A 10,547-nucleotide genomic window follows, 5' to 3' on the forward strand; every position below is an offset into this window, starting at 1 on the left:
GGGATTTTCCAGGCAAGAGTACTGGAGTGGGGTGCCATTGCCTTCTCCAACTGAGGTCTAGTAAAGCTAAATAACCTGCCCAAGTTCACACAGTTGAGAGGTAGTAAAGTCAGCTTTTGAATTAATTCACGAAGTCTAAACTCAAAACACTATTCATAATAGTCATAGGGCATTTCATGGTCTCCTGCCTCCATTTTGCAGAAGACATGAAAGTAGGTAGCAGGGTGCTTGCTAACAATTTGAAGTAAGATAAATATAAGGAAGATATTGGTGCCTTAAAACAATATCTTAAATTTTTAGCAAGGGTGCAAAGTCTATACAGTCTTGCCAACAAACGATGTTAGGACAATTGGAAAATGATTTTGGACCTAGGAGTCCTTGTGCTGGCAAACTATTCATTGAGTGTGAGGGTGGAGCACAGGCGTTTTCAGACATGCAAACATTTTACTTCCTGTATACGCTTTCTCAGGAAACCACTGGAGAAAGTGTTCCCATCAAAACTGTGGGAAAAAAAAAAATAAGAAAAAGGACCACACAACACCCAGGAAATGGGGTTTCGCTATAGGAGAGCAACAAATGAAAAATTGTGGCTGACAGCTGGACAGGAGGTCTGGAAACACCAATTCATACAAAAATAAAAACACTGAAAATTTTAGGAGGAGGTATTCAGGGCAAACACACACACACAATACTTTGATGGTTTAGACCATGGAATAAATAGGTCTGAGAGAAAACATTTTTAGAAAATGAAGTAAAAGGAAAAAAGTGAGGAAATAATTGACTCCAGAAAAAACAAATGTTGTACACAAAGTAAACACAACTGGAGTATACTACTTCACTCAAGAGTGAGTATTTAAAGTTACAGCAAGGTGGATAAACATTGATTCAATAAAAAATTATCAGAATAAAAGCCTTAGCTACTATTGTAAGCAGTCAATATGTGAGGTGCAAAATGATGAGTCAAGGGATATTGATAAAAACAATATTTATAAAAAAGAAGTGAAATAATACAAGCAGTAGTTTAACTTTATTTTTTTTTAGGATTTTAAAATGGTTGCTCTGGGACATAGGAGTTTAGGTCAAGAAAGCAGAAAAGTCCGTTTTTCCTATATGACTTTCAGTGGCGTGTGCACACACTTGGCTAAAAAAAAAACTAATGTAAAAATCAGCCAAGAAAAAACCCTCAAGTGTTTGGCAGGGGATTCTTTGTAAAATTCGCAAGTAACCCTGATATAGAACATAAATTAAAAATAAGCTCTTGACATTTCTATGTCCAGCACTTTATTGAGAATGGACATTCTGAAATGCACGTCCATGTCAAAACACAGATATTAGATAAACGAGAGCAAACATACTTTTAAAGACATTGCTGAACTTACGAGTTAAGGGGAGTCTTCAATGAACAAAGTATCAGACGTCTAACAACAAAAGTCAAAGTGGTTCAAAAGTAAAACGAAACACACAGCTGAAACCAGCGTGACAGTCAGAAGACTGGCCCAGGTTAGTCTGAGCCAGGTCTGTAGTCAGAGACTAGAGCACTGTTGGTTAAAACTTCCCCTTCTCCACAAGCAGAATTTCAACCTGACAAAGTAGGTGAACTTGAGAGCCCTCACATGAAACCAGGTTAAAAAGATAAATTTAGAAAAATCTGCCTGCTGGCGATGTAAACCAACAAGAAAGTCAGGCTGTCTTCACTGATACTGGGTTTTAAAAAATTCAGTAGTATTTCCTAATGTTTTGCAACACAGTGTTGCTGCTGCTGCTGCTGCTAAGTCGCTTCAGTCGTGTCCGACTCTGTGAAACCCCATAGACGGCAGCCCACCAGGCTCCCCCATCCCTGGGATTCTCCAGGCAAGAACACTGGAGTGGGATGCCATTTCCTTCTCCAATGCAGGAAAGTGAAAAGTGAAAGTGAAGTCATTCAGTCGTGTCCGACTCTTCGTGACCCCGTGGACTGTAGCCTATCAGGCTCTTCTGTCCATGGGATTTTCCAGGCAAGAGTACTGGAGTGGGGTGCCATTGCCTTCTCCGAACAGTGTTACTCTCATATAAAGTTGGGATCAGAATTTCAGCACATTCCCAGGCCGGGAAAGCCCAAGGCAAGAAATTCAGCTGAAATGGCACTCTTAGTTGGTAATACCCTCTAGCAATTGGCAGAAACCAAAGCAATTCAGGTAATTCAGGATTCCTTCATTTAAAGTTCAACCAAATCTGAGCTCAGCATAAAATCTAGTGAGTCTTAGGATGTGTGCAAAACAAGTCAGCAAGAGCGATGCTCAAAAGGAAGTACAGAAGGAGTGATTAAGACACATGCAGAGACTAGAAAGTGAACCTGTTAAGCAAGTATATAAAGCAAGTATGTTTAAAGTATTTGAAAAGGATGTTTAAGATGAAAGAAAGAAGGGGCATTTATCCCAACCAGAAATTTCAGGGTAGGTTTCCTAAGGGGGATGATGACTGAGCGAGATCTGGACAATTAAGAATGACCCAGGTGAATGGGTATGGCAGAGGCACTTGCGTGATCCTGGCTGTTCCCCAACAATTCCCTTCCCTCCAAAGCAGTGGGGACCACGGACTCAGCGGACCTCTGAAATAAAGGAAAAACCCACCGCCCCTGTGCAGCGGGCGACCATTGTGATGCTAGGGACGCTGGGAACAGCAAGACACCAACAAATCTAGAGGCACAAAAAGCAATAACACAGGCACAGGGCCAACACTACTGACAGGCTGCGAAGGGGGGAAAGCGCCAGCTGTCAAAAAACAAAACAAAACAAACAAACAAAAAAGCAAACAAACAAAGAAACAAACCAGAGGCAGCTCAGGTAGGACGATCCCAAAACTTGTGCTAAAGCGCCACCTAATGGAAAGCAAAAGAAAGGACTCCAATTTCTAAACTTGAATCCTTGGTTAGTGGCTAAGTCGTGTCTGACTCTTCTGTGACACCATGGACATAGCATGCCAGGCTCTCTGTCCATGGGATTTCCCAGGCAAGAATACTGGAGTGGGTTGCCATTTCCTCCTCCAGGGAATCTACCCGAACCCCGCGTCAAACCTGTGGCTCCTGTTTTGTCTTCTGCATTGCAGGCAGCTTCTTTACCACTGAGCCACCAGGGAAGCCGGTTGAATCTTTAGCATCAAGCAGAAGGATGCTCCCAACTTCAAATAGCAGACAAATCATCAGACATCATGAAGAGCTACAGTAAAACTGTACCACAAAAATAAAATGACAGTCCTCCACAAACCAAACTTAAAGGTGTGGGATATTGTATTCTAACCGATGAAGAATGAATCGGTTCTTGGTGAAATAGCTATCATGATGAAACTCAACAAACTACAAGAAAACTCAGAAAGGCAGTCCAGTGAGTTTAAGAATAAAATTAGTGAGCAACAGGCTTTACCAAAAAGACTGAAACCCTAAAAAAGAATCCAACAAATTTTGTAGTGAATAACTCAGTAAATGATATGAAGAATGCGTTAGAAAGCACTGGAAATAGAGAAGACCACATAGAAGAAGAAATCTAGAAATAATACATGGAGAGGAGGAGAGAGATATGACATAAAATATAAGGAAATTCTGCAAGAACTATATGACTCTTTTAGGAAGGACAACATTAAGGTAACAGGTATCCCAGAAAAATAAGACAAGGAGAGGGGAGCAGTCAATGTAAACCATAAATAAATAAATAAGGAAATAAAATTATAGCTGAGAACTTCTCAAGCATGGGGAAGGAACCAGATATATAAGTCCACAAGGCCAGTGAAAAGAAAGCAGATGTAGCCATACCTAGAACAGACAAAACAAACCTCTAGAAAAAATGGACAGTATATAATGTTAAAGGGGACAATTCATTAAGAAGAAATAGCAGTTATTAATATATATGAAGACAGGAGCACTAACATATATAAAACAGTTATTAACAGATCTAAAAGGAGAAATTGACAACCACATAAGATTAATAGTAGCATGGGACTTTAATATCCTACTTACATCAACGGATAGATCATCCAGAAAGAAGTTCAACAAGGAAACAGTGGCTTTAAATGAAACATTAGAACAGTTGAATTTGATAGATTTGTATGAACATTCCACCCAGATGTAGCAGAACATATTGGGTTGGCCAAAAAAATTCTCGCAGAACATCTTACAGAAATGCCCGAGTGAACTTTTTGGCCGACCCAATACATTCTTTTCAAGTAAGCATGGAACTCTCTCAAGAATAGACCATATATTGGAACACAAATCAAGTCAATAAGTTTTGCTGTTATTGTTCAATCACTAAGTCATATCTGGTTCTTTGCGACCCCATGAACTGCAGCACTCCAGGCTTCCCTGTCCTTCATTATCTCCCAGAGTTTGCTCAAACTCATGTACATCTCATCCTCTGTTGCCCCCTTCTCCTCTTGCCTTTAATCTTTCCCAGCAGCAGAGTCTTTTCTAATGAGTCAGCTCTTTGCATCGGGTGGCCAAAGTATTGGAGCTTCAACATCAGTCCTTCCAATGAAATTCAGGGTTGATTTCCTTTAGGATTGACTGGTTTGATCTCCTTGCTGTCCAATAGATGCTCAAGAGTGTTCTCTAGCACCATACTTTGGAAGCATCAGTTCTTCAGTGCTCAGCCTTTTTTATGGTCCAACTCTCACATCTGTACATAACTATTGGAAAACCCATAGCCTTGACTGTATGGACCTTTGTTGGCAAAGTGGTGACTCTGGGGCTTTTTAATAAGCTGTCTAGGTCTGTCAAGTCAATAACTTTAAGAAGATTGAAATCATATCATGCGTATTTTGTAAACAAAATAGTATGAAACTAGAAATGAACTACAAGTAAAATGCTGGAAAATCATAACCATGTGAAGACTGAACAACATACCGATGAACAGCTATTGGGTGAACAAGGAAATCAAAGGAGAAATAAAAATACTTGAAGATAAATGAAAATATGATATCCCCAAATCTATGGAATGCAACAAAGGTGGTACTGAGAGAAAAGTTTATAGCAATACAGAATTATCTCAAGAAATAAGAAAAATTTCAAGTAAATGATCTAACCTTACATCTAAAAGAACTAGAAAAAGAATAAATGAAGCTCAATGTCAGTAGAATAAAGGAAATAATAAAGAGCAGAAATAAATGAAATTGAGACTAAAATAATAGGAGCAAGCAATGAAACTAAGAGCCAGTTCGTTAAAAAGATACACAAAATTGGCAAACTTTTAGCTAGAATCACTAAGAAAAAAGCTTTGATAAATAAAATCAGAAACAAAAGAGGAGAAATAACTCAGATACCAGAGAAACACAAAGGATTATAAGAGAACATTATGCACATCTATCTACCAACAAATCGGGCAACCTGGAAGAAATGAGCAAATTCTTAGAATCATACAGCCTTCCAAGACTGGATCACGAATAAACAGAAAATCTGAATAGATTGATCACTAGTCCAGAGATTGAAAAAGTAATGAAAAAGCTCCCTCAAAATAAAAGTCCAGGACCAGATGGCTTCACAGGTGTATTCTACAAACCTTCAGATAAGAGTTAATAACCATAATTCTCTACAATAGAATATTATTCAGCCATAAAAAAGAACAAAGTTTTGCTATTTGCAGCAAGGTGGATGGACTTGGAGGGCATTATGCTAAGTGAAATAAGTCAAAGACAAAAACAAATATTGTATTATATCACTTATATGTGGAGTCTAAGACAAAGAAGGCAAACTAATGAATATAACAAAAAAGAAGCAGACTCACAGATACAGAAAACACCCTAGTGGTTACCAGTAGAAGCTACATACTTGGGTGTAAGATAGGCTACAAGGATTCATTGTGCAACTTGGAGAATGTAGCCGATATTTTGCAATAATTGTAAGTGGAGTAACCTTTAAAACTTGTATAAAAATAAAAAATAATTATAGATACTTGGATGACAAAAAAATCCATTCTCTCAAACTATTTCAAAAAATTAAAAAGGAAAGAAGACTTCTTAACTCATTTTAAGAGACAACATCACTCTGATAACAAAACCAGGCAAGAACAACACATAAAGAGAAAATATAGGCTAGTATCACTGATAAAAAAAAAATAGATGGCAAAAGTCCTCAACAAAATATTAGCAAACCAAATATAGCAATAGGATTATACACCATGATCGAGTGGAATTTATTGTAAGAATGCAAGGATGGTTTAATGATTTCAGGTCAATCAATGTGTTATACCACTTTACAAAAATAGAGGAAAAGGCCGTATGATGATCTCAATAGATGAAGACAAAGCATTTAACAATATTCAATATCCATTTATGATAAAGATCTGTCAATAAAATAGGGGTGAAAGAAATGTACCTCAAGATGATAAAAGCCATATATGACAAACCAATTTATGGTTCAACATAATACTCAATGGTGAAAAATTAAGTTGTCCCTGTAAAATTAGGAAAAAGACAAGAGTGTCCAGTTTGGCTACTCTTATTCAACACAGTATTGGAAGACATAGCCAAAGCAATCAGGCAAGAGAAAGAAATAGATGTTCAAATTAGAAAGGAAAAAGTAAAACTGTTGCTATCTGTGGATGACTTAGTCTTATATACAGAAAGCCCTAAAGACTCCACCAAAAAACTATTAGAAATAATATACAAATACAGTAAGCTTATAGTGTAAAAAATCAACATGCAAAGTCTATTGCACTTCTACATGTTAACAATGAGCCAGCTGAAAGAAAATTAATAAAACAACACCATTTATAATCACAACAGAGAGAATAAAATACCTAAGAATAAATTTAACTGAAAAGGTTAAACTGAAAACTATTAGACATATTGTTGAAAGAAACTGAAGAAGACAAGAACAAATGGAAAGGTACTCCATACTCATGAATTAGAAGAATTAATATTGTTAAAATGTTCATATTACCTAATAGAACTATTATATGATCCAGGTATCCCACTTCTGAATATTTATCCAAAAAATACAAAAACATTAATTCAAAAAGTTATACATGGGCTTCCCTGGTGACTCAGTGGTGAAGAATCCACCTGACAATGTGTGAGACACATATTCAATACTTGATCTGGGACGATCCCACATGGCTGCAGAGCAACTGAACCCATGCACCATGACTATTGAGCCTGTGCTCTAGAGCCTAGAGGAGCTGCAACTATTGAGCCCCTGTGCTGCAGCTACTGAAGCCTGCACACCCCAGAGCCTGTGCTCTACAACTAGAGAAGCCACAGCCAGGAGACCCCTGTGTGCCACAACTAGAGTGGCCCCCACTCATTGCAATTAGACAAGAGTCTGCACAGCAACAAAGACCCAGCACAGCCAAAAATAAAAATAAGTAAAATTATACAAAAATTATATGCACCTCTATGTTCATGCAACACTCTTCAAAACAGCCAAGATACAGAAACAACCTAAGTGCCCATCAATAGGTAAAGATGTAACACACACACACATACTTATACAATGGAATATTACTCTGCCATAAAAAGATGAAATTGTGCCATTTGTGACAATGTGGATTAGATGCTAAGTGAAACAAGTCAGAGAAAGAGAAATATCATGTGATTTCACTCATATATAGAATAAAAAAACAAACAAACAAACAAAACCCACACACAAAGCAAATCAATGAAAAAACCAAATCAAACAAAAAATAGTATGTAGATACAGAGAACACAGAGTAGTGATTGCCAGAAGGGAAGAAGGGGAGGATGGTGAAATGCTTAAAGGGGACCCACTGCATGATGATGAGTGGAAACTGAATCTGAGGTGATGAGGATGCTGTAGGGCAAACACAGAAATAGAATGTTGTACACATGAAACCTACATAATGTTATAAACCAATGGTACCTCGGTAAAAAAATATACATATAAAAAAAGGGAAAAGTATTACCCAGGTGAAGAAAAGTGTGAAGGGAATTCCAGGCAGATGTATCACCATACACACAGACACAAGCACTGAACAACACGAAGGGTTCATGGGGAACCACAAGCTTTTCTCTATTACTAGAGTAGAAAGTGCAGAGCAGGGCGCAGTAGTGGTAGGAGCTGGGAGGATGCCTAGCTGAAGGCTTGAATACTCTGTCAGGGCTTCCCCAGTGGTAGTAAAGAATCTGCCTGCAATACAGGAGACCCGGCAGGACACTTGGGTTCCATCCCTGGGGTGGGAAGATCCCCTGGAGTAGGAAATGGCAGCCCACGCCAGTATTCTTGCCTGGAAAATTCCATGGACAGAGGAGCCTGGTGGGACAGCCCAGGGGATCGCAAAAGAGTTGGACACAACTTAGCAGCTAAACAAATGAAACAGTGCTGTGTTCAGAAGCACAGACTTTCCTTAGTAGGCAATACAGTCACTGAAGGACTTGGGAAATGTCACGGACATTTGTGTTCTAGGTAGAATGCTCTGAGACTCATGAGAGGAAAGAATGGATGAGGGGAAAAGCTGGAGGGATAGAGATTGGCCTGCAAAGTTTAGGGGAGACACGATGGCCTGAATTACCAGAAGAGAAACACATCTGAGAAGTATTCAGCACATAAGACTGAAAAAAACCTGGTTAGTTACGGGCAGATTGAGAGGGGAAGGGTGTAGTACTCTGGTACTTTGGTACTTTTTGGGTGGCTGGGGTTGGGAGTTGATATAGGTCATACAAGAAGGGTAAGTTGGTGGTATAGAAAAATAATGGGCTAAGTTTTGAAGATATTAGATTTGAAGATATTAGTTGGGGCTTTTTTTTTTTTTAAATTTTCAACCCTTCTTTACTTTGAGCAGAAAAGAACAAAATAGCATTAATACATAAAACATAATACATTCAGCATGAGTGATGTTTTACTAAAGTTGTCTGCTACATTTCTTATTAATAGCTCATGAATGCATTTCCTAACAGTAATATGGTAATTCCCACTATATTTTAGACTGCCCATATTTAAAAGTTAAATGTGATATATTAAAAAAAAAAGATGTAACAAGTGAATTTTATAAAAACGTAGAAATAAAACTTTTCATGGTAGAAATGCCTACAGTATAATAGTGAGAATTATTATAACACCCTCTATTTTTGAAAGTTTATCTTGTGACAACTGCTGAAATGAGATGTTCAATAAACACTCAGTCCAAGTATAGAGAGTCATCACCTCTATTATATGAGTTTTACTCTAAGGCACACATTTAAATATGCTGGGAAATAAGTCATTAAAATAATTACTTATAGATTTTTAATTAAAATGTATAGGTTTTCATGCATTTTTTGCTTGTTTATATTGGAAAGCCATTTGGCATGAGATAAAAATAATTCTCATTCAATAGTTAGCTGGGTTTTGAAGATGTTGGTTTGCTAGTGGGAAATTGATATTAGAATGCTTAACAAGCAATTGAGTTAATAAGTATGATGCTCAGAGGAGTAGTCAGAGCTGAAGTAACAAACTACATGCATAATTCAGCAAAGGAATCTAGAGACAGAGGAACAAGGAAATAACATTACACTTTTTGGAGTAAGACAGCTTATAAGCAAGAACAACCATGCACAAGATGTAAAGCAAGTTCTTATCAAAAAATTAAAAATCCCAGGACTTCCCTGGTGGTCCAGTGGATAAGAATCTGCTTTGCAATGCAGGGGACATGGGTTCAAACCTTAGTTGGAGAACATCCAACAGTCCTTGGAGCAAAACAGCCCACAAGCCACAACTAGTGAACACGCGTGCTCTGGAGCCAGTGTGTCCCAGCCAGAGTCTGTGCATCACAACAAGAGATCCCACGTGATGCAAGTTAAATCCTGCAGGATGCAACTAAGACTCAACACAGCCAAAATAAATTAAAACAATCGTAAATCACTAATACCTACATCCAAGTACCAATTTTTAATGATTCTGATAGTTTATCAAATGGATATACCAGAAACCTGAAAATCCAATCTATTTGTGATGCTGCTTCCTAGACTACCTGGACATCAGGACTGAGGGAAGGGAGGCTACTAGCTTCTGAAATGGAGCAGGACCCTACGGTCCATACCCACTCCCCCAACCGCCACCCCATGTCCTCTGCTTGCCTTTTGTCTGTGGAAAATTTTAGTCAAAGAATAAGTTAAATCAGAGAAATGAGAACTGCAGAAACAAAGGAGAACAGTCAAGGAGACCAAATAATAGTCATGTAGTCATCAAGCAGAGTCAAGGACATTTAGTTCTCTCTCAAGGGCTACAAATAATATTCTGAGCCACACGCTATTAGCTGTCTTATAGATACTAAGACACCAGAGTGAAGAAGTTAACTATGTGATGACCAGAATCTACCCATGACACGAGGTTCCACAGTTCCAAGAATTGGCCTCAAAGAAATGGGAACAAACCGACCTTGGAACTGAAGATTCAGTTCAGTTCAGCCACTCAGTTGTGTCCAACTCTTTGCAACCCCATGAATCGCAGCACGCCAGGCCTCCCTGTCCATCACCAACTCCCGGAGTTCACTGAGACTCATGTCCATCAAGTCAGTGATGCCATCCAGCCATCTCATCCTCTGTCGTCCCCTTCTCCTCTTGCCCCCAATCCCTCCCAGCATCAGATT

Source organism: Bison bison, unplaced genomic scaffold, assembly GCF_000754665.1.
Source record: "Bison bison bison isolate TAMUID 2011002044 unplaced genomic scaffold, Bison_UMD1.0 scf7180017864060, whole genome shotgun sequence".
NCBI lineage: Eukaryota > Metazoa > Chordata > Mammalia > Artiodactyla > Bovidae > Bison > Bison bison.